At 44.6% G+C, this 24,539-nt stretch overlaps 1 protein-coding gene across 1 annotated transcript in view; it reads left to right on the top strand.

Annotated features, from left to right (window-relative positions):
- The first annotated feature begins 1,272 nt into the window (after positions 1–1,272).
- The window catches only part of LOC141083497 (solute carrier family 45 member 3-like), a 38,366-nt gene continuing 15,099 nt past the window's right edge, over positions 1,273–24,539 (top strand). The window contains exon 1 of the mRNA XM_073567794.1: positions 1,273–1,475. The gene's annotated coding sequence lies outside the window, so the exon portion shown is untranslated. The remainder of the gene's footprint in view (positions 1,476–24,539) is intronic.

Here is a 24,539-nt window from a genome sequence, read left to right on the forward strand (position 1 = left end):
AACGTAATCACAGGGGGGTCCTGATGTCAAGACCACCATCAACTGCAAAATGTAGGAATACTTGGCAGTAAGTGTTTACTTTCACTCTACTGCCTCCGCAGGGGGAAAGTTCACTGCCCAGTAGTGATGAGCGAACGTGTTTGGGTAAGGCGCTATCTGAGCATGCTCAGGTGATCACTGAGGGTCTCCGACGTGTTCGAATAATATGTCCAAGTCCTCGCCGCTGCATGTCTCACGGATGTTCGACAGCCGGAACACATGTGGGGAAAATACCTGGATGTGTTGCACTCCGACTAATGTTATTCCTTGAGGCCGTGCACATGCCCGATTTACCTAGCTTAATCGGATCGCACTCGGCCATTCGTGTCTATGGGTCCGATTTTCATGGACCAACAGAATGGAGAAGATGGAGAAACTTTTTTTTTTTTTGTTCTCCACGTCCGAGGAATACGGATCCCACTCTGACCAGAGTCTGATTTGCATAATTGGCCAGTGGGTTTTGGATGCAGAACCCTAATCTAGTACATCTCCAATGTTAGCTGTATGTCCCAATGATATCTACATTTATCATCGTATCTATACATATCCAGTGGTGTCAATACCTGTCCTATAGGAAAGGCTTTAATACTAGAGACAGGTTAGGACTCTCCCGATGGGTCACCTTGATGTGGTGGGATAGCGTTAACCAAGTACCCAATGTTATTTACATGTACTATTCACTTGCTGTAAGGTATATGCTTCCTGTAGGCGGACGCTCCCGAAAACGATGGACGGCGCAGCGCACGTTTGCTCTGCCGGCGCCGTTCCTGCCGACGCATACGTCCAAATTCCGTTTTGCCTGGCGGCACCCGCTAAACGCAATCCCAATCTTATACAACTGTTTCTTTGATAAAGAAGGCCGCGCTCTAAAGTTTCGGAAAATTGCATGGAGAAAAAACCCAAAAAACTTATGGGGTGCAATTTTAGCCCTCGCAATAATTCGCCGGCCGAATAAATGGAGAACGTGGCGGCGCTCTGTATCCTGCCAGGACTTTATGGAATCGTTACTTTAATTGGGAGATGAATAGTTGTTAGTTTCCCACTTCCACAGTCAGAATAAAACACTTTACTGACACGTGAAGCTTCCAACAATCGGGGGGATTCTTCCCATCGCTCCTGATGAGCCCACCCACTCACCCCCTGCTCTCTGCGGCTCTCCTGGGGTCTGTCAGACTTTCCAGCTTATTATCTGGCCCCGTCTGTGAGTGACTCAGGTCGCCCCCCTCTCTCTGTCTGTCTCACACTCCCCTCAGTGTCTCTCACACTCCCCAGCTCTCTCTCTCTCTCTTCGGAGTTTCCGTTTCCTGCTCTTTGCTGTCTCCAATTCCCGGAGTCTGGAACTTCCGACCACCGATCACATTGTAAATGCCCCCCGGTGCCGGGAGACCCGACCCAATCAGATCGCGATCGACGGACGAACTCACCGGAAGGATGAGGTAAGAGAATCCCCGAGCGTCCGGACTGATACATTGTATCCCCCCAGTCACGTGTCCCCCCACTGATACATTGTATCACTCTCTTCTCACAAATACCCCCCAAAGTTTTGAGGACAGAATTTCCAAACTTTTAACAGAAACTTTTCCAAGTCTGTACAGCCTCCTATAAACTCCCTGGATTCCAAAGATGAAAAGAATAAAAAGTTTTTTTTTTTGTTTTATTCAACTTTGTATTACTTTCTAAGGACAAAGCCTCTGACTCCTGACAAGTGCAGCTTAGGATGGATCACCTCTGTGTTGCAATATAAGTATAGCTGATACGAAACCACAAACTCTTTAGATTGCAGGGACTTGTAGTTCTACAGTATTGGGGTTAGATATTGACCTCCTTATATTTTATTATTAACTGATTCATTTCTATTAATTATATATTGGTGTAAATGTATTAAAACGTAAAGGGTCTGGTATATAAACATAAGCTGATCATACACATTAGGTCTCCTTCACGTTAGGGCTCCTTCACGTTAGGTCTCTTTCACGTTAGGTCTCCTTCACGTTAGGGCTCCTTCACGTTAGGGCTCCTTCACGTTAGATCTCTTTCACGTTAGGGCTCCTTCACGTTAGGTCTCTTTCACATTAGGTCTCCTTCACGTTAGGGCTCCTTCACGTTAGGTCTCTTTCACGTTAGGTCTCCTTCACGTTAGGTCTCTTTCACGTTAGGGCTCCTTCACGTTAGGGCTCCTTCACGTTAGGGCTCCTTCACGTTAGATCTCTTTCACGTTAGGGCTCCTTCACGTTAGGTCTCTTTCACGTTAGGTCTCCTTCACGTTAGGTCTCTTTCACGTTAGGGCTCTTTCACGTTAGGGCTCCTTCACGTTAGGGCTCCTTCACGTTAGATCTCTTTCACGTTAGGGCTCCTTCACGTTAGGTCTCCTTCACGTTAGGGCTCCTTCACGTTAGATCTCTTTCACGTTAGGGCTCCTTCACGTTAGATCTCTTTCACGTTAGGGCTCCTTCACGTTAGGTCTCCTTCACGTTAGGGCTCCTTCACGTTAGGTCTCCTTCACGTTAGATCTCTTTCACGTTAGGGCTCCTTCACGTTAGGTCTCCTTCACGTTAGGTCTCTTTCACGTTAGGGCTCCTTCACGTTAGATCTCTTTCACGTTAGGGCTCCTTCACGTTAGATCTCTTTCAAGTTAGGTCTCCTTCACGTTAGGTCTCTTTCACGTTAGGTCTCCTTCACGTTAGGTCTCTTTCACGTTAGGGCTCCTTCATGTTAGATCTCTTTCACGTTAGGGCTCCTTCACGTTAGGTCTCCTTCACGTTAGGTCTCTTTCACGTTAGGGCTCCTTCACGCTAGAGCTCTTTCACGTTAGGTCTCTTTCACGTTAGGGCTCCTTCATGTTAGGTCTCTTTCACGTTAGGTCTCTTTCACGTCAGGGCTTCTTCACGTTAGGTCTCTTTCACGTTAGGGCTCCTTCACGTTAGGTCTCTTTCACATCACGTTAGGTCTCTTTCACGTTAGGTCTCTTTCACATTAGGGCTCCTTCACGTTAGGGTTCCTTCACGTTAGGTCTCTTTCACGTTAGGTCTCTTTCACGTAAGGGCTCCTTCACGTTAGGTCTCTTTCACATTAGGTCTCTTTCACGTTAGGTCTTCACGTTAGGGCTCCTTCACGTTAGGTCTCCTTCACGTTAGGGCTCCTTCACGTTAGGGCACCTTCACAGTAGGTCTCCTTCACGTTAGGGCACCTTCACGTTAGGGCTCTTTGACGTTAGGTCTCCTTCACGTTAGGTCTCCTTCACGTTAGGTCTCCTTCACGTTAGGGCTCCTTCGCGTTAGGGCTCCTTCGCGTTAGGGCTCCTTCACGTTATGGCTCCTTCACGTTATGGCTCCTTCACGTTATGGCTCCTTCACGTTAGGGCTCCTTCATACTAGGTCTCCTTCACACTAGGCCTCCTTCACACTAGGTCTCCTTCACACTAGGTCTCTTTCTCACTAGGTCTCCTTCACATTAGGTCTTCAGGGGTTTGTTTTTCTTACGTACGAGAAAAACCGACCAATTATTTTGATCGAGTGCGGTCCAAGAGTCATCCGTTTTTCTCGTACTTTGAGAAATAAGAAAAAAACAATTTCTCCACCCTAAATCAGATCACACTCTGACGTCCTACAAGTGCGGTCTGATGTTTTCCATTGACTTGCATTGATGATTTCATAGAACCATAGAATCGTAGAGTTGGAAGGGACCTCCTGGGCCATCTGGTCCAACCCCCTGAAACAAAAGTTTCTCCGCCTTCTTTATTCTGTCATTCGGGCGTGGTCCAATTTTTTTTCATGGACCCTTAGAGTTGCATTGCTGATTTTGATCGGATCAAAACTGGACACGTCCCCGATTTTTTTTTTTTCTCCACAGACCAATAGAATATGATAGGTATGAGTGCTATCTGCGAAAACCATGCACTAAACGGTCGTATGCTCTAAGGCCAGCTGGGGTCACACTAGTGTAGATTCTTCCATGCGAGATAATCGGCCAGATTATGCTAATGACACTCAGATTAAACGCTGATCATAGTGTCGGCTTACTGTGATCCGATTCCGTTGGATGAGTGAATCGTAGCACAGGTGAGAAGATGGAGAATGTAATTTCTCCATCTTCTCCATTGTTTGAGTCTGTGGATATCGGACTGCAGTCCGATTGTTTCACACGCAGCAGTACACACACGCTGCATGTGATCTAATCCGGATCGGCGATTCGGCATGAGCAAAAAAAAAAGCTGAACCAGACAGACACTTTGGCCACGGTGAATGTATTATTTTCAAGCATTGGCCTTTCGGAAAACTTTTATACTATGTAAGCAACCCAAAACATGTAGGTCACAACAAGGTTATAAGTTAATGTATACCTCCAATGCATGGCACTGTGTAGATGCATAGCTTAGATTGCTCGTAGTACCCAGCTATTAGGGGTCTAAATATAGTAGGTGCAGGGGGGTTCAGTCACAGCCAGAGCTTAGAGGGGCTCAAAAGGTTCTTCTGGCTCATGTAAGAAGGTCAATACTATTAAAGACCCTTGATAATTGGAGATTTTGCATTGAGTTCCATAAAAGAATGATCAGATATGTGACATGTTGCTTAACCTGGCCATTTCCAAAGAGATTACCGACCCCATTGGATAGTGAGATATTTGCAGTCCACATTTGCTCTTCTTCAAGAACTTGCATTTTACTTGACCTCTGGAGCTGCTCGAATGTTAATTAGCCATTATCTTTCAGGTCTCAACCACTTTTGACCTTGGGAACCCCTTTATTTTCCTAGGATTAATTAAATTCCCCATGCCACCCCCACCCCCAAATATATCAACTCTTCTTTTAATGAAAAACCAAAAAACTGAGCCAGAGTATAAGTTGGTAATACATAGGAACATGCTCCTTTGCACTGTATGTATACCAACTTACAATATACTCCGGCTCAATTTTTTTGGTTTTCCTCTAATTTCTTGTACCTTGAACAGACAGGGCACCCCCTTTTTCTGAGATAGGCGTTTCATTTATGTAGCGTCCCATGGCTGGCTGGGTGCCTGAACAGTCGGACCCCCGCTCCTGATCTGTCTCCATCTACATTGAGGTTGTCTGACGCAAGTTGAGATTTTAACACTAAAGGATAGGACTGTCCCGATTGGGTGCACCTTGACGCAGTGGGATGGCTTTTGTGATCTAAAAACAGTGTTTACTAAATACACAATGTTATTTCTATGTACTGTTACTATTTACTTACAGCACGGTTCATGCTCTTTTTGTTTCCATCTTCAGTTTTGTCTTCTTTTAATGACTCACATTATCTCCACATATACAACTGCCTAATTAAATCCAAAGGGAAATCAGATTTGTCAGGAATGTAGAATTAGGAAGTGGCCTGAGGGACAATCTTTCTGCATACAGGAAATAGTCCCGGCTGACAAAATATTAAAAAGATTAAAAAATCATCACTCTTGTATGAAGAGCAACTCAATAATGAACACAAACTCTTTAAATACTGCTCAACACCCTGTTTTGTGTGGCTTGGCCACTTCAAGTTGGGTAAGAGGGACCATCCTATACTAAAGCCAGGTTTAAAAGTCCATCCCAGGTAAGATCCAGGACTGGAGAACTGAGTTACAGGGCAGTTGCATGTCATAAGGATTGAAAGAAGGTTACTTAGAGAATAATGTATTGCTGCCTTAGGCGAGGGTCACATGACCATTTATGGTAATCGTATTCTGATCAGCGCTTGTTCAGCGTTTGTTCAGAGCTTGTTCAGAGATTGTTCAGAGCTTGATCAGTTTTTTCAGAGCTTGATCAGAGCTTGTTCACAGCTTAATCAGAGCTTGTTCAGCGCTTGTTCAGAGCTTGGTCAGAGCTTGATCAGAGTTTGTTCAGAGCTTGTTCAGAGCTTGATCACAGTTTGTTCAGAGCTTGTTCAGAGCTTGATCAGTTTGTTCAGGGCTTGATCAGTTTGTTCAGAGCTTGGTCAGAGCTTGATCAGAGCTTGTTCAGAGGTTGTTCAGAGCTTGTTCAGAGCTTGATCAGAGCTTGTTCAGAGTTTGTTCAGCGCTTGATCAGAGTTTGTTCAGAGTTTGTTCAGAGTTTGTTCAGCGCTTGATCAGAGTTTGTTCACAGCTTAATCAGTTTGTTCAGAGCTTGATCAGAGCTTGTTCAGAGTTTGTTCTGAGCTTGATCAGAGCTTGATCAGAGCTTGTTCAGAGTTTGTTCAGAGTTTGTTCAGAGTTTGTTCAGAGCTTGATCAGAGCTTGTTCAGAGCTTGATCACAGTTTCTTCACAGTTTGTTCAGGGCTTGTTCAGAGCTTGTTCAGAGCTTTATCAGTTTGTTCAGAGCTTTATCAGTTTGTTCAGAGCTTGATCAGTTTGTTCAGAGTTTGTTGAGAGTTTGTTCAGAGCTTGTTCAGAGCTTGATCAGAGTTTGTTCAGAGATTGATCAGAGTTTGTTCAGGGTTTGTTCAGAGCTTGTTCAGAACTTGTTCAGAGCTTGTTCAGAGCTTGTTCTGAGCTTGTTCAGAGTTTGTTCAGAGCTTGTTCAGAGCTTTATTACAGTTTGTTCAGAGCTTGTTCAGAGCTTGATCAGTTTGTTCAGAGCTTGTTCAGAGCTTGATCAGTTTGTTCAGAGTTTGTTCAGAGCTTTATCAGTTTGTTCAGAGCTTGTTCAGAGCTTGATCACAGCTTGTTCAGAGCTTGATCAGCGTTTGACAGACATGGAGAAAAAAAGTTTCTCCACCTCCTACATTCAGTCTGTATATGACAATTGGTCTGATATTTTCCATGGACCGAGTGCAATCCGATTATTGCAGGCAATTCGTGCATGCTGCGATTTTGGCTTTTCCCCCTCAAACCATTCAGTCTGAGAAAACAATCAGACTTGTGCACGGCTTCATTGAATAACATGAGGACAAGTGCCATCTGTCAAAATGATGGATAGCACTGGTCCGAGAGTTACACGGTCAGGTCGGTCGTCTGCTCGAGCCCTTAGGCTTACACTAGTCAGTTCTATAGTATTCCCTATAAATTCACCTTGACATAATCATCACAAGTTGGGTATTTTTCCCTTCTCATGGGAAAATGAAAACATATAGGCCTTCTAGGATTGAAATAGCAAAGTGGTGTGGCTTTATGCCCTGCAGATTGACGCTGACCTTACCATACATTTACCTTTGCTTTGCACTGAGTTGTACAGCCACAGGTTGTAATCTATTGTATCAACTGGTCAAAAGAAGACAAAGGGGACTGCTGTTACCAATTGTCTAAGCCACTCTACATACTCAAGGCACCAAATAAAAGCCTGTATCCTGTATCTGGTGTGTACATTGATTTGCATATCTGTGACAGTAGGTTTTCCCCAAAAAAAACGAATACACAGAGAACTTGCCCTAAAGGTCTTCTGGGTTGGCACCTATTTCAAGAAGAGCTGCCACTATAAATATAGGTAATTAAAGGGGTTGCCCAGGACGTTAATATTGATAGCCTATCCTTAGGATAGAACATCAATGTCTGATCAATGGAGTGCGACACCCGGTGCCCCGCTAATCAGCTGTTACCGGTGTCAGCGGCGTCTGCAACCACTCAGCCGCAGAGCTGCATAGCTCCATTGACTGTATAGTGGCCGTGGACGGGTACTGCACTTTCGCCCTCTTTTCAAATCAATAAGGGGCGGATGTGAAGTCCTGGAAATCCCTTTAATAACTTGTGTGTTTAGCAATGGGTCTTTGGATTTAATCCGCGCAGAACAGTAAATCTAGTGAGGAATGAAGATGTTGGATACAGTGGCACATATCGGACTGCTATTACTGGCCTAGAGGGGCGTATGGTACATGCCATTCCATAGATGCCTGATACTTTTTTATCTCTTATAACAATACGCTGGAAGGGATCGCTCCGAACTGTCTGACCATGATGGAAAATGATAAGGGACCTCAGATGACAGTGATAATAGCCCTGTAAGACATAACCAGTGTAAAAGAGGCTCTCTTCTTAAAAGAAGAGGGAATCTTATCAGGGGGTTTTGCTATGTTATCTGTGAGCAGAATGATGTTAGGGAAGAGATCCTGATTCCAACAATGTATCACTTAGTTTACTGGGTGCAGCAGTTGTGATAGAAGCACAGTTTTCTCTACAGGAGATCTAGCAGTGCTTGGAATATTGAGCCCTAGGAATGTTGTGCTCGGAATGTTGAGTCCTTGGAATGTTGAGCTCGGAATGTTGAGCTTTTGGAATGCTGAGCCCTTGGAATGTTGAACTCGGAATGTTGAGCTTTTGGAATGCTGAGCCCTTGGAATGTTGTGCTCGGAATGTTGAGCCATTGGAATGTTGTGCTCGGAATTTTGAGCCCTTGGAATGTTGAGCTCAGAATGTTGAGTCCTTGGAATGTTGAGCTTTTGGAATGTTGAGCCCATGGAATGTTGAGCTCGGAATGTTGAGCTTTTGGAGTGCTGAGCTCTTGGAATGTTGAGCTCGAATGTTGAGCTAGGAATGTTGAGCTTTTGGATTGCTGTGCTCGGAATGTTGAGTCCTTGGAATGTTGAGCTCGAAATGTTGAGCCCTTGGAATGTTGAGCTCGGAATGTTGAGCTGTTGGAATGCTGAGCCCTTGGAATGTTAAGCCCTTGGAATTTTGAGCTCGGAATGTTGAGCTTTTGGAATGCTGAGCCCTTGGAATGTTGAGCTCAGAATGTTGAGCCCTTAGAATGTTGAGCTCGGAATGTTGAGCTTTTGGAATGCTGAGCCTTTGGAATGTTGAGCTTGGAATGTTAAGCTTTTGGAATGCTGAGTCCTTGGAATGTTGAGCTCGAAATGTTGAGCCCTCGAAATGTTGAGCCCTCGGAATGTTGAGCCCTCGGAATGTTGAGCCCTTGGGATGTTGAGCTTGGAATGTTGAGCCCTTAGAATGTTAAACTCGGAAGGCTGAGCTTTGTATAACCCCACCCACACTACTAATTGGCAGCTTTCTGTGTACACTGTATGCTGACAGAAAGCTGCCAGTGAGCGCTGGGGCGTGGTTGGACTAGGAGGCACGAGACGCCTAGTCCTCTGGAGATAATCTCCTGTTAATAAAACACTGATTGTACTGAAACATTAAAACACAGCCTAGTAATTGACGTATCGCTGGAATCAGGCTCTCAGTCCCTACATTATGCTGCTCTCAGATTATATAGCAAAAACCTGGTGACAGATGCCCTTTAAAGGTTTAGTCTCACCATAATAAATAGTTAAAATTGCAGAGTTCTTGTAAAAACATTTTTTTAAAAAGCCAATTCAATTCCTGAGAGCGGAGAGAATTTTGAATTCTAGTGTTGATTACTTGTTGACTAGGTTACTTGCTACTGCAGAGGAGTCTTGTCTCCTAGACAATGAGTGCAGCACTTACAAGCTCTTTCCTATAGAGCTTGCAATATCTTCAGTGCTCCTGTGCTCCTCTGATGGTGTAGAGGCAAACGGGCATCTGCTTGGAGAGCACAGAGACACAGTTGAACCCAACTGTCAAACATCAGAAGCACACTGCTCCCGGCAATCAGGAAGCCAGGAGGCAAGGGAGCGGTGCGCTCCTGAAGATTGAATGTGAGACAAGCTGTTTAAGGGTCTTTTTATACCAGACCATACACATTAGATAGCTGACAGCCACCCCACCCCCCATTACTCTTGCTCTCTGCCCAGATGAGCATGTATTTTCAGCAAGAAGATGGTAGAAAGTTTCTTGCAATGATTTATCTCCTCATACACTGCATGATGCCCATAGGTAGTAGAAATGCAGTATTAAAAACTCAAGAGCTTACATAAAGTGATCCAATGGGGGTCTTCAGACTTTCTGCCCACCCCAAACTGTTCTAGCAACTTCCATAGATTGAGACATAACATCTTATGTGACCCCACTTACTACACTGATCCTAATTAGGATTGTGGGTTCCCATAAATCAGACCCCACTAATCATAAAATGGTGCTGCCACCTGTTATCAATATTATTATTATTATTATTATTATTTATTTATACAGCACCATTGATTCCATGGTTCTGTACATGAGAAGGGGTTACATACAAATTACAGATATCACTTACAGTAAACAAACTTACAATCACAGCCTGATACAGAGGGGAGAGGACCCTGCCCTTTCAGGCTTACATGCTACATAATGGTGGGGAAGGAGACAGTAGGTTGGGGGGTTGCAGCAGTTCCGGTGTTGGTTGAGGTGATATCTCCAGTAGTGGTGAGGAGGTAGCGGGATCATTGCAGGCTGTAGGCTTTCTTGAAGAGATGGGTTTTCAGGTTCCATCTGAAGGATCCAAATGTGGTTGATAGTCGGACTTGTTGGGGCAAAGAATTCCAGAGGACAGGGGCAATTCGGGAGAAGTCTTGGAGGCGGTTGGGTGAGGAGCCAATAAGTGTGGAGGAGAGGAGGTTTTGGGAGGACCGGAGATTACGTGAGGGAAGGTATCGGGAGATTAGTTCAGAGATGTAAGGAGGAGACAGGTTGTAGATGGCCTTGTAGGTCAGTATTAATAATTTGAACTGGATACGCTGAGGGAGTGGGAGCCAGGGAAGAGATTTGCAGAGGGAAGAAGCGGAGGAGTAGCGAGGAGAGAGATGAATTAGTCGGGCAGCAGAGTTAAGGATGGACTGGAGAGGTGCGAGGGTGTTAGCAGGGAGACCACAGAAAAGGATGTTGCAGTAGTCGAGGCAGGAGATGATGAGGGCATGCACAAGCATTTTAGTAGATTGAGAGTTGAGGAAAGAACGGATTCTGGAAATATTTTTGAGCTGGAGGTGACAGGAGGTAGAAAGAGCTTGGATGTGCGGTGTGAAGGACAGGGCAGAGTCAAAGGTTACTCCGAGGCAGCGGACTTCAGGTACTGGGGAAAGCGTGATGTCATTAATTGTTATAGCTAGGTTGAGTAAGGAAGATCTGTGAGATGGAGAAAGTTGATGAGTTCAGATTTGTCCACATTGAGCTTGAGGAAGCGAGAGGAGAAGAAGGAGGATATGGCTGATAGACACTCTGGGATTCTGGACAGCAGAGAGGTGACGTCTGGGCCAGAGAGGTAGATCTGAGTATCATCTGCATACAGGTGGTACTGGAATCCGTGGGACTTTGAGTTGCCCCAGACCAAGTGTATAGATTGAGAAGAGTAGGGGTCCTAAAACAGAGCCTTGGGGGACTCCAACAGAGAGAGGGTGGGATGAGGAGGTAGTGTGGGAGTGGGAGACGCTGAATGTGCGGTTGGAAAGGTATGAGGAGATCCAGGATAGGGCGAGGCAGTGGTCAACTGTGTTGAATGCAGAGAAGCAGGAGTATAGAGTATTGTCCATTTGATTTGGCTGTAAGTAGGTCGTTAGTAATTTTGGTCAGGGCTGTCTCAGTGGAGTGATGGGGGAGCAAACCAGATTGTAGATTGTCAAAGAGCAAGTTAGATGATAGGTGGGAGGAAATTTCAGCGTGGACGTGCTGCTCCAGGAGTTTGGAAGCGAATGGTAGCAACGATATTGGGCGATAGCTGGACATAGCGGTGGGGTCGAGGGTTGGCGTTTTAAGGATAGGCGTGATTGTGGCATGTTTGAAAGCAGAAGGGAAGGTACCGGACGTTAGCGATAGGTTGAAGAGGTGGGTTAGGGATGGGATAAGTGTGGTGGTGAGGTTGGGGAGGAGGTGGGATGGAATGGGGTCAAGTGCACAGGTTGTGAGGTATGATTTGGAGAAGAGGCGATTAAGCTCCCCTTCAGTGATGTTGGAGAGTGAGGTTATGGGGTTTGGGCATTGGTCTGGTATACAAAGGGGTTGTGGTGGTTGAACGATGAAGACTTTGTCATGGTCACGTGTGTCAGGACGCAGATGTTTCCGCAAGGCGGACCCATAACACACGTGACCCTGGATACACCGCCTCCAGTGGGGCGCATTTAAATAATAAAACGTGCAGGTGGATACGCCGCCTCCACCTGGCGAATTTAGGTATTACACGTTATACATACAATAATCAAATAATAAAGGGGGAACCTGGGAAACTATAACAATGGTGGGCCCTGCGATAGGGAATGGGGAAATGGAGACCTCCTAAGCTCCCCTGAGCCAGTGTCCCTGCACTCCTTACATTCCCTAAACAGGCTCCGCACCTGTCGCCGCACGCGTACCTTAACGCCCTTGCTCACCCTGACCCTAAACCCTCACTAGGGAATGGGTCGGTGCGGAGACTAATCCCACCACTGCACTAATAACACACATGAGGAAAGAGACAATACAGGGGAAACACCACTTAGCTTTGCTCTGTTGCGTGCGCTCCCAGCAACAGAGCCCTCCACCTGAGTGCATCTTCTCCTCCACCCGGATCCATCACCATAACAGGATCCTTCACCTTAGTGCAGCCTTGGAGCAGAGTCCACCACCAGTTGCAGCTGCTTAGAACCAGAGTCCCAAGGATGAATTCAGCTGCTGACACGAAGTCGAGCATGCTTGAGTCCAGCTCAGCGGCCAAGTCCCACATGGTGAGTGCCACTCTCCATAGTCGCCACTCCACCAGCCCATGCAGACACTTCCCGCTGACACCATCACTGCGACTCCACCACGCCATGCCAGCCCTTCGTCCAGACACCATAGCTGAAACACATCCCCCCTGGCTAAGCTGCGCAGGACTCCTCACCAGCTCCATCCTTCATCCAGGCTCTCCAAAAACAGAGTGAACACAAACTCACAATATCACAGGCAGTGAGTGAACACCCTGAGCACACCTTTATAGGGTGTCACACCTGATCCATAATTAAGTGCAAAAAACCCTAAAGTGCAATACCACTCACCACCACCGGGGACAGTCAAGACACCTTGGAACTTTCCAAAGTAAAAAAAAGTTCACCCAGTGCAATTTAAAACTGTCAGATCACTTCAGATCATGACAGACTTGCCTTGTTTGGTCAATCTTATTTTTGAAGTGTGTGGGAAAGTCCTCGTCAGAGATGAGGGGGCAGTGGTGGGCGGAGGAGGGAGTTAAAAGTTTTGAATAACTGTTTTGGGTTGTAAGATAGGGAAGATACGAGGGTTGTGCAGTAGGCCTGTTTAGCAGAGGTGAGGGAAGATTTGAAATCGAGTGTTGCCTGTTTGACTGTGGTGAAGTCATCTTGCAAATTTGTTTTCTTCCAGTGCCGCTCTGCAATCCTGGACACTTGCCGAAGCTTTTTAGTGGTGTTATTGTGCCAGGGTTGTCTGTTGATATGTCGCATTCTGCCATGAACAAGAGGGGCAACCGCATCAATAGCTGATGTGAGAGTGACATTGTAGAAAGCAGTGGCACTGTCTGTGTCATGGAGTGAGGATATGGATGCCAGTGGTAGAATAGAGTCGGAGATCATGTGGGTGTCTAGGTGTGCAAGGTTTCTGCTGGGGTGCGCGTGTTGCTGGATATGGGTGACAGGTGAGGAGGACAGGGATGAGAAAGAGAGTAGATGGTGATCAGATAGAGGGAGAGGGGAGGTGGTGAAGTTAGAAAGAGAGCAGAGACGGGTGAAGACCAGGTCTAATGTGTGTCTGTCTGTGTGGGTGGCTGAGGAGGACCACTGAGTAAGTCCAAGGGATGAAGTAAGGGACAGGAGTTTGGAGGCTGCTGACTGGAGGCTATCAGTGGGGATGTTGAAGTCACCCATGATGACAGTGGGGATGTCAGTTGAAAGAAAGTGAAGAAGCCAGGTAGAGAATTGGTCAATGAAGGCAGTGGTCGGGCCTGGAGGTCGGTATATGACGGCCACTTGGAGGTTGGAGGGAGAGTAGATGCGGACAGAGTGGACTTCGAAAGAGGGGAGGGAAGAGGTGGGATTGGGTTAAAGGTGCAGTTGGAAGAAAGGAGAAGTCCCACTCCTCTACCATGTCTATTGCCAGGGCGTGAAGTGTGGGTGAAGTGGAGGCCGCCGTAACACAGCGCAGCAGGGGAGGCGATGTCAGAGGGTGTCAGCCAGGTTTCTGTGAGGTCGAGGAAGGCAACATTGCGAGAGAAAAAGAGGTCATGGATCACATGGAGCTTATTGCAGATGGAGCAGGCATTCCATTGTGCTCCTGAGAGAGGGAGCAGGGGGTTGGGTGTCAATGGCACAGGATTTAAGTTGGAAAGATTGCGGTAGTTCTTATTATATAGGGAGCAGTAGGAAGGGTTAGTAATGGGGGTATGAGCTGTGGGAGTCCAGGATTGGGAGATATGTCCCCAGCAGTGAGGAGAAGCAGAGAAAGGGAGAGCAGATGGGAGAAGGAGAGTGGGCAGCTTGTTTTATGTTTCACTCGGACAGGTTTGAGGTTGAGGAGCAGTTCAGCAGAGGAGGTCAGGTGGGGAGGAAAGAAGGGGAAGATGGAAGGGGAGATGATTATTTGGTTAGAGGGTGCTGGGGTTTGGGGATAGAGAAGGAGAGTGAGGATTAAAGGAGCAAACACTGTGAGGCCATATGTAAACATGGTGGAGGAGTAGGAGGGTTAATAGAAAAGCTGGATCCAAGTAATAAAAAGTGCTTACTCTGCAGACATACCCAAAAGAGACTGGTGTATAGTGAGGGGTCCTGACTCCTGCCGTGACTAACTGCCATAGTAATAACTGCATCTTCACGATACTTTTGCTGCAGGGAGACACGTGCCCAACCCCGCACACGTGCCCCCCTAGGAAGCATCTGAATATATAGGACTGAGTGGAGGATCAGGTGAGAGGGATTGTGGGAACTGATTTGGGATAAATTACCAATTGGCTAGCACACCAGGGGATGTTAGACAAAGGCACAGGGCCTGGCTACATACATGTGCTAGTAACACCTTACACCTGATAACATCTCTACTGGGCCCAACATGGCTATACAGCAGTAAGTATTGAGTTACATGCAACAAATGAATTTAGCAAATATTCAGCAGGCACTGTTATATACCATTAAATGAAGTGTTACAGCAGACAGCAGCAGACAGCAAGCAGAGATTGTACCATTAAATGAAATCATCAATAGATGATATGGGAATATCCCTTTAAGGTTTAATGATAATGTGTTTCTCCGCATTGGAAAATCCCTTTTTCTTAGAGGGGTTCCCCAAAAAGAAGCATCATTTTCACTCGGACCAGCAGCGATTGGCTATAATCTGTGTAAAAACGAAGTATTCAATTTCTCAACAGCACCTCCGCAGGAGAAATGAAGCATTACACAATACCCATTGAAATAAATGACTTCTCTATGGAATGCATGGGCGTGATGCGTCTTCTACATCAGAAGACCCTCTATGAAGTTGCTATGGCTAGAAGATTGTCTCTCGAATGGGAAACCTCCTTTATTAACTCTGAATTTTTTAATACGTTTTTGGAAAATGGGACTAAAAAACTGGACAACCCTATTATGTATAGCACCCTACGGGCCTTGATGACTTAATGGAATTGCTTTAAACATGGCCACTTTTTAGGGTCATATGTTGCATCTTTGTGAATCCTGTACCTTTCGGCCAGACAGCCATATGTCACGATCTGTATATAGACTTCAATGCCCGGATGGACCATAGGTTTCCCTACCCGGACTTACAGCCTCACGTGAGTTTGGGTCGGGAGACCAGAGGTCAATCCAGACATTGCGGTCCATAAATGCACCATGAATTACTCCTTTCTCAACAGATTATGCCGTCTCCGATAATAGCTAAGGTTGCGTGTCTGCTAGAAGCATATGGCGGCCACCTGTGGAGTGTCACAGTTTAATTTTCATGTTTTCTATCATAACAAACCTATTTCCTCTCTGCTTAGAAAACTACGGCATCTCACAGTCCCCCCGATGAGTTAATAGGAACATTATGAAGTCCCACGTAACATCATTGTGTCCTATATAGATTTTCCTCTATAGGTTTGGAAAATTGAACTATTTTTGTCTCTTTTTTTGTGGTCATTTTTTGGATGTGAGTCTGAGATTTGGGGACCTAAAGGGACACTGTTACCTTAGAATGACTGTTCAAACCAAGCACATGTGGTCAGTGCATTGCTGGCGGGGCCAAATATTTACAGTAAGTGCACCATCTTATCTACTTGTTTTCCCTTTATCTCCGGCCATCTCGGTCTCTATAAAGCCAGAGCTGTCAAAGAACAGTAGTTGGGAGAGATAAATGGTAAAAAGTTGGTAAAAAGGTGCACTTAAATATTTGGGCACCCCAAGGGTGCACAGACAGCCTGTGTTTGGTTTGAACAGTCATTCTGTGCTGTAATGAGCAAATAGGCCAACCAAGACCATGCGGGTTGGGTTTTCCATCTAGTTCACAGCACCTCATGACATTACATTGTGATATAAATACTATGACCAGATGCCGTCGACATTGGACGGATAAAAGTCGTCTGAACCCGCTGAGTTTGGCAGTGTTGGCCAATGGTCTGTTGTAGAGTTTATGGTGGTAGTCCCAAAATTTCCTAAAGGCAGAAAGAAAGAACAAACTTTTCTTAAAGAAGCCCTCCTCCTCCTCCTCTTCCTCCTCCTTTCAAAGTTTTTATCCTCTTAATATATTCCATTCATCATATTGTACAGCACTGTGTACTTACAATTGCTCATTTTGCCTTTCTACCCGTTAATTTTTCTCTTTTCCATTAGGTCTATGACATTACATGATTAAAAACAGGCTAGCTGACTCTTTCTAATCTCTATGTAGAAACAGGAGGACAATTTTCTCTGTATGAGTCAAAAGTCACTGCAAAAGTCAATGGCAGAGGAGCGAGCAGCTGGGTCAGGAGATGAAGAGGGGAACGACTCACACAGGGAAAAGAGACTTCCTGTTTCTACATAGAGCAGAGAAGAGAGAAGAACTAGCTGGGTAGAAAGGCAAAAAGAGCAATTGTAAGTACACAGTGCTGTATAATATAATGATTGCAATATAATAAGAGGATAAAAACTTTGATAGGAGGAGGAGAGCTTCTTTAAATCCTCTCCCTATTGAAACAAACCTGTCCACTCATCGCTGCTTGCTTAAGGTGGGATCCGTCATTGAGCTACTAAAATTATTATTTTGATTGATTTTGTATGTGTCATCGAAGCGTATGGCCGATACAGGATAACTAATAATTGTGTGATTGCTGGGATTGGACACCCACTGAAAATGAGAATGGGGGGTCTTGTATCTTCAGGTGAATGGAGCATTGGTGTTCATGTGTGACCATCACTCTGGTCAGATCTATGGGTACATGTGAGCGGGACCGTGATTGGAGCAGGGGTCAGGCATGCACACTACCACTCCACCTAGACAGAAAGGAGGTCCCTTTTCTTTTGAATGATGGAGGTCCCCTCACCGGACGTCATGCTTTATCACCTGTTCTGTGGATAGAAAAGGCAAAAAGATCTGGAGGACCTTAGTCCAGCTGCCACATCGGTAGTCCATGGCCCCCTGACCAGAGACCTGCGTGCTTACCGGCATCCCCAGCGCCACTTCTGATCAGCAGGCTCGTCATGACATCATCATGGGAATGTGATGTCATGACATTGCATCACGTTTTCTAATCAGAAGAAACATCAGGGATGTCGGCAAGTAAGAGAAAGATCACAGGGTTGTGGTCCGGAGACCGTGGACTACCAAGATCCTGCAGATCATTTTATTTAATTCTGGTGGCAAACATTACTGCAGTGACTCCAAGGATTTACTGTGGCAATAAGCAGGAGATCATTTTTTTTTTAGATCTAGCCCTTTTGCCATCATTGTGACTCTACCATTTACATACAGGTTCAGCTCAGGTAACGTATATTCGGTAGGAGGATACAAGCAGCTTCATGAAACTTCAGAAAATTCTTATCTACAGTGAAAGGAAATCAAGACTATGGACACCTTTGACATGAGGAAAAATATTTTATATATGTTAGTGCTTTCCTTTTGTTAATAAATTGCACTAAATTTCAGTCTCTCCCAGTAATACATGTTGGATGTGATTTCTGTGGGTCTCTTCCAGTAATATAGGCTGGATGTGAGGTATGCATGTCTCACCCAGTAATATAGGCTGGATGTAAGCTCTGTATGTCTGTCCTAGTAATATAGGCTGGATGTGGGCTCTGTGTATCTCTCCCAGTAATATAGGCTGGATCTAAGCGCTTTGTGTCTCTCCCAGTAATATAGGCTGGATGCGAGTTCTGTGTGTCTCTCCCAGTAATACATGTTGGATGTGATCTCTGTGGGTCTCTCTGAGTAATATAGGCTGGATGTGAGCTCTGTTTGTCTCTCACAGTAATAATATACATTGGATGTGATCTCTGTGTGTCTCTCCCAGTAATATAGGCTGGATGTGAGGTCTGCATGTCTCACCCAGTAATATAGGCTGGATGTAAGCTCTGTGTGTCTCTCCCAGTAATATAGACTGGATGTGGGCTCTGTGTATTTCTCTCAGTAATACATGTTGGATGTGATCTCTGTGTGTCTCTCCCAATAATATAGGCTGGATTTGAGCTCTGTGTGTCTCTCCCAGTAATATAAGCTGGATGTGAGCTCTGTTTGTCTCTCCCAGTAATACATGTTGGATGTGATCTCTGTGGGTCTCTCTGAGTAATATAGGCTGGATGTGAGCTCTGTTTGTCTCTCACAGTAGTAATATACATTGGATGTGAGCGCTGTGTGTCTCTCCCAGTAATATAGACTGGATTTGAGCTCTGTGTGTCTCTCCCAGTAATATAAGCTGGATGTGAGCTCTGTCTGTCTCTCACAGTCATAATATACATTGGATGTGAGCTCTGTGTCTCTCCCAGTAATATAGGTTGGATGTGAGCTCTGTTTGTCTCTCCCAGTAATATAGGCTTGATGTGAGTCCTGTGTGTCTCTTCAGTAATATAGGCTGGATATGAGCTCTGTGTGTATCGAAGGTGCTGAGGTCTTCATTAGCTCATATATCAGCCCAGTTTAAATCCTGTACTTATTCCCTCAACAAATGTTCCTTTTTTACAGAATGATTTCTCTGCCCTCCTTGAGACTGTTGCTGCTTTCCCCTCTTGAGATCTGTGTACAACCCCTCCTCTCCTGCTGCTGTCTCTCTGGAACCATATGATTGATTAAAAAAAAAATAGAAGACTACCCAGAGAAACAGCAGAAATAAAAGCAAAACTGTCCACTTTTGAGCTGGCGACAGGTCCTCTTTAGGCTACGAAGGACACGTGCAGAAAAGTTAAAAAAGATTGCCTCGACATCTAGTATCCGCAGGATAGGTCATTAATAGCAGATCAGCAGGGGTCTGACACTCAGTGCCCCCTCTAATATTTTGCTCCGCTGGCTGGATGCTGACAGCTCCGATCATAGTGTAGCACCGTTTCTTTTCTTTACATAGAAGGTGCACTGTAGGATCCGGCAGCGACTGCTACACTTTGATCGGAGCTGCGATTAGTATTGTTTATGTCTGGCAGCCACCTTAACAAATAGCTGAACGGTTGGGGTGACCGGTGTCGGACTCTCACCTATAGGTAATCTATATTATAGATCGTTTATCAATACCTTATACTCGTACAACCCCTCTAAGTTTGGAGTTTAGGGACCTAAAGCATCTAAGTTCCCTTTAAATAACATAAATGGTTTAAATATTTTGCTTTACATTGAGTTTATAGACAGCAATACACTCAAGATGTAAAAATGTCATGTTACTGTTACTTTAAGAATGCGAAATATTAGTCCTCAGACCTCGGCGGATCTTGTTACCGCTCATGCTGTCAATGTCCGTCTTTGTTTTAGCGCAAAAAATGTCCCTTTCCACGGAGATGGATAGACCAACAATGGACAATACAGACCCTTTGTCTACTGTGACAATTCAGTTTCCCAGAGGAGTCCTTAAAGGGATTCTCCAATTTCCAGATCGAATGTTCCGTGCCGACCCTTTGATACTTTAGACGATGATATTGGCAGGATCTGAGTTAAGATAAAACTTGTCATTTAGTAAATAGTAGGACCCCTTTGGGCTATTTAGGTAAGGTCACTTTACATTCAAGGGTCTGTTTCACTTTTCACAATCCCCCTTTGTTAAATGGGTCCCTTTAAAAAGTAGCTGATTACTGGTCGTCCCAGTGCAATTTGCAGAACAACCTGCTAGCAAGTGTGAAATTACCCTACAGCACTCCAACAGGAGAAATGGGGTATTACACGGCACCTACAAAAAATAATGGATAGATTGATTAATGTAAGGACCTTTTGGGTCTTCCCGGGAGGGACACTCTTTGTAGTCACCCTCTTCTCTGGTTTTATAAATGTGACCCGTCGTGAGTTGTGTCAGAAAAACTCTATTGATCAGATATAAGGTACTTGAGTGCTCTCTGTTATCTAGAATTTAGAGCATTGGGTCTGATCTGTATAGGTTAGGCCAGTAAATCTAGTATAGGCTTAGACATTTAAAGGGGCATGTCTGTTGTATGACTGTTAATGAAGGCCTTAAAGGGGTTCTGAAATGAGAAAAAAATTGTCTGCCTTCTACTGTAAAATCTCTTGTCACTTCATTGAAGCAAGGCTGCAATACCAGGCACAGCCATTGGACAAGAGAAGCACTATTTTCTGGCAGACAAAAAAGTAGAAATGACAATTTTTTTTTTTAAATTACTTGGTAGCCCAAAAAACTAAATCTCGTCTGTTATTCTGTGTGGTCAGAGGACTATTTGGCAATGATCCACCTGATTATTGCACAGTTCTTTTCACCGTCCTGTGACCTTGATCTTTTTTTTTTTTGGCCAGGCATTGCATGATTTTGTGGGATTTTGGGGAATGGTTGCGGTGTGGTTTTTTAAATTTTTTGGTAAATCTTGTAAAAGCACAGACTGGGATGTTATGTAATTGGACTGGGTGGCAACTGGTGACCCATGAAGCAAGCAAAGGAAAACAACACTTGACGGCACAAAGACTTGGGTAAAAAATATACAAAATACAAACTAACCTATACCTAAATATAAATGTCATAAAAGTGTAACTCCAAATTTTTCTTTTTCCTCCAAATCGACACCGCACCAAAGTCTAACACCTCATGGGGGGGGGGTCATTACTTTTAAAGGACTGTTTCAATTGTGTTATAGTTATGTATGTTAAACATTTAGGACTATTCTATAACAGAAAGTAGATTTAAAAAAAAAGAGAAAAAGGGGGCAGAACAGACTACAAACAGAGTTTGTATGTAGTCTGTAATCATGGAAACACATGGATTTGTATTGGAACTCTAGTTTTGATTTTAAATGCATTTTTTTTCAATTTTCTAGATGTTGGAGCATTATATGTTCAGAGGTGAGAACTTAAATTCAAGGGTGGGAGGAGGAAGGTCATTGTGCCCGTAAGGGGGGGGGGGCACAAAAAGGTCCTTTTGCTCAACCAGTATTACAACTGCTACATGGTAGTTTGGGCGTCCCCCTTACTGATTTTTCATTAGGACCCAGCAGTTACACCTTTGAAAGACCTGTGTATTTCTATTTTCCTACACTTGTAACCGAGGCAGAGCTTTTAAGAGTATCATTAAGCGAATACATGTGAAGTAGACATGAGGATATTTTTTTAAATTCTCCTGCTTCGTAAAATTTTCGCCCAAAAATTTGATTAAAAGTAAATAGTTTTCCTCGAATTGCACTGCCCTGAAAACGTGTAACACTCTGAGGCCTCCTAGGACTGTATCCAATGCCTTTTAAGCAGCCTTAGTAACGTCAAAGTGACCTCCACGTACAGTGCTGTCACACGCTATCTGTAATGTTTGTTCAGTGTTGTAAAGCTTTCTCTTCCTATCTCTATGAGTAAACTGTGAGCTGTGACGTCGTCTCGCTGTCCAGATTCACTACAAGATGGCTGCTGTCTTCCCTGTCTCTGCTTTTATACTGTCTATGATAGTTCATGATTGATTGGCTGTGCTATACCATACGGTATCTGCAAGTAATTATGGAGAGGACCACGGCTGAGGTTGTGTGAGCCTTCTCTGGCTCATGCAATCTTCTGCTTTGTGAAAAATGATGGCAGGTAATTAATTGGAGCTTGCCAGGGTAATCGAATTTCCTAAAATTCGACACAAATTGAATTCGCATAGAACAGATTTGCTCATCTCTGATGTGAAGTCTGAGCAGCACACGGTCACTCAGATTTTTTTACAGCTTGCAGTTTCCTAAGATGAGTCCACGGTAAGACCTGTGCCTTTAAATAGTCCTGTATAAAGCTGTGACCTTTACCTCACTCATTGCGGTGACTTGTCATGTGCTCGGGCCGTGAATCCTGCAGAATGTAGATGATGGTACATCACTTGATCACTCACTCACTGTTACCAAACACGACGTGTGAACAATGCCTGAAATGCAGAAACGGCTCCGGCATGCTCCGAGAATGTCTAGTGTTGAGGGTAATGGAGAACCCCAACAATAATTTGCAAGGTGACAAGCAATGGTGGCATGATTTGGAAAAAAGGTTCTTTATTTCCAAGAAGAACCCCTATCCCGAATTTATAGTCGGGGGAAGATTGCGATTCCTCTTTATTTTCTTGTAAATGGTTAAGCTAAAAGGCTCCTACTATTCCTTTTCACAGAATCGGAATTCAACTGAAAAGAACTTTTGGGAGGATCATCATGAGAAAAGCTCTCAGCCAATCAGCTTCTCAAGTAGTTTTCTCAGCACTGCTGATTGGCTGAGAGCAGCTGATAGGGGCTGGCTTTCCTCACCGTGCTCCTCCCAAAGGTTCCTTTTCAGCTTGATGCTGAACTCGCACAGGGATTGCCTCTGTTTTTGGTGAGAGGTTTTTGCACTTAGAGTTTTAACCCCTGGTGGTATCCTGTAGAGTTGTTATAGTGGTACTTTGAAATTACGTACTGTATAAAGAATGGAATTGCAATCTATGACGCCTTAAAATAGTTGGTAACGTGTGTCTAAAACGAGGCAGACCAGAAATTTGTCGATTGGCACTCGTACTATTGTATATTTACATAGGACTGCGGTTATTTTATCCTAGCACGGCGTGTTACTGTACTTGTCAGGCTATGTATTAGCCGATGATGGACATTTAGTTGCAGATGGTTCCTGAATCCCTCAGTCCTGGTAATTGTAGGAGGGGACGGGTTGGGTAGGGTGGGGGGGGGACGTAAGTTTAGTGTCAACACAGCTGTTTGAAGTAAAACCAATGAAGAGGGGATGAGCTCAGACGCAGGAGTCATAATAACCCTGGGATTCCTGCCTCGTCATGTCCTCGCCGTGAGAAGTGCTGGAAATATGGAGAAATCGCACAGCTTCTAAAGCTGGTGTTCTCCCATTGTTTTCTGTGCTTTGTTTGCCAGAGGGTCGATGTATTTTTTTTTTTTTGACGGCACTTTACATTATATGTACTTTGCTGTTCATTTTTTCTTAAAGGGACAGAATCATTTTGAAGACTTATTTTTATTACTCGCTGCTTAGCGTACATCATGCAGTTATAGGCAGGGCTGTGGAGTCAGTAAGCCAAACCTCCGACTCCCCAATTTCCATGACACCGACTCTGACTCAGACTTTGACTCCTACTCCACCAAAATGGGCTCTGACTCCATGACTCTGACTCCACAGCCCTGGTTATAGGGCAATTGGCCAAGTTGTCTTCCATCATGATAGATCATATTTATCAACAATCCTGTTGACAGAACAGGATTGGGTGAGTCGACTCCCGCCCCCGAGGTTCCTGTCCTTCACAAACTTTTGGATAAAGTCTACACACAACGATCCCCTTTTTAAGCTTGAGACAACCCTGAATTTTGCAGGATTGCTTCCGAAAAAATAGGAACAGTTCACAACTAGGCGCAAAAATTGAATTTTCTGTCCCGGCCAACATCCATGACATGTGCCCTAAGGGTAAAGAGTGCGTACCTACCACCAGGTTCTTCTGTCCTAGGTTCTTGATCAAGTGTTGTAGGGACTCATTTTAATATTTGGTATGATGCCCCCATAAATTGCCCCAAAAAAACAAGATGGCAGGGCCAATGGACCTTCAAGTGTATTGTTGGATACAGTTATAGTATTTCTGTCCATCCTGCTCGGGAAGGGGATTAAGTCATGGAAATAAGGATCTATGTATTTCCCAGACGTTCCAATCCTGTCTCCTAGCCTGTAATGAAAGTACATGGCCGGCTCGGGAGATACAATGAGACATTGTCTGTTTCCCCTCAGCAGCCGGTGAGAGGTAGATGTGATGGGAAAATACTATGATTCGGGTCGTCTGAGCTCAGGAAAAAAACAACCAAGAGCTTGGGAAAATTATTAAATTTTAGAGCACCATTCATTCCCTGGAGCTGGACATGTGAGTATGGGGTCAGTGTAGGAACGACTGACAGTAATCGGATCACACTGGGCACCATGCAAATACTGGTTCTTTATGGTTATGGTGATCTTGGAGTGCAGGCAGGTCCATGAGATATATATCATAGTACGGGTATATTGAAATCTCGTGCTGAGTATCCAGCTTTCTTGGATTATCAGATGCCAGACTAAAGGAATTTTAGAATTTTACAATATAAGAAGATATTGAATATAAATTCCATCCTCGGAGCCACTTATATGATTTGTGATTGTGATCAACATCTTTTATGGTTTTACTAATTGGATTTGTTTAAAAGGGAGTTGTAGGAACTGCCAA

The sequence above is a fragment of the Dendrobates tinctorius genome, unplaced genomic scaffold (assembly GCF_039654945.1).
Source record: "Dendrobates tinctorius isolate UK_male_01 unplaced genomic scaffold, ASM3965494v1 ptg000020l, whole genome shotgun sequence".
Lineage (NCBI taxonomy): Eukaryota > Metazoa > Chordata > Amphibia > Anura > Dendrobatidae > Dendrobates > Dendrobates tinctorius.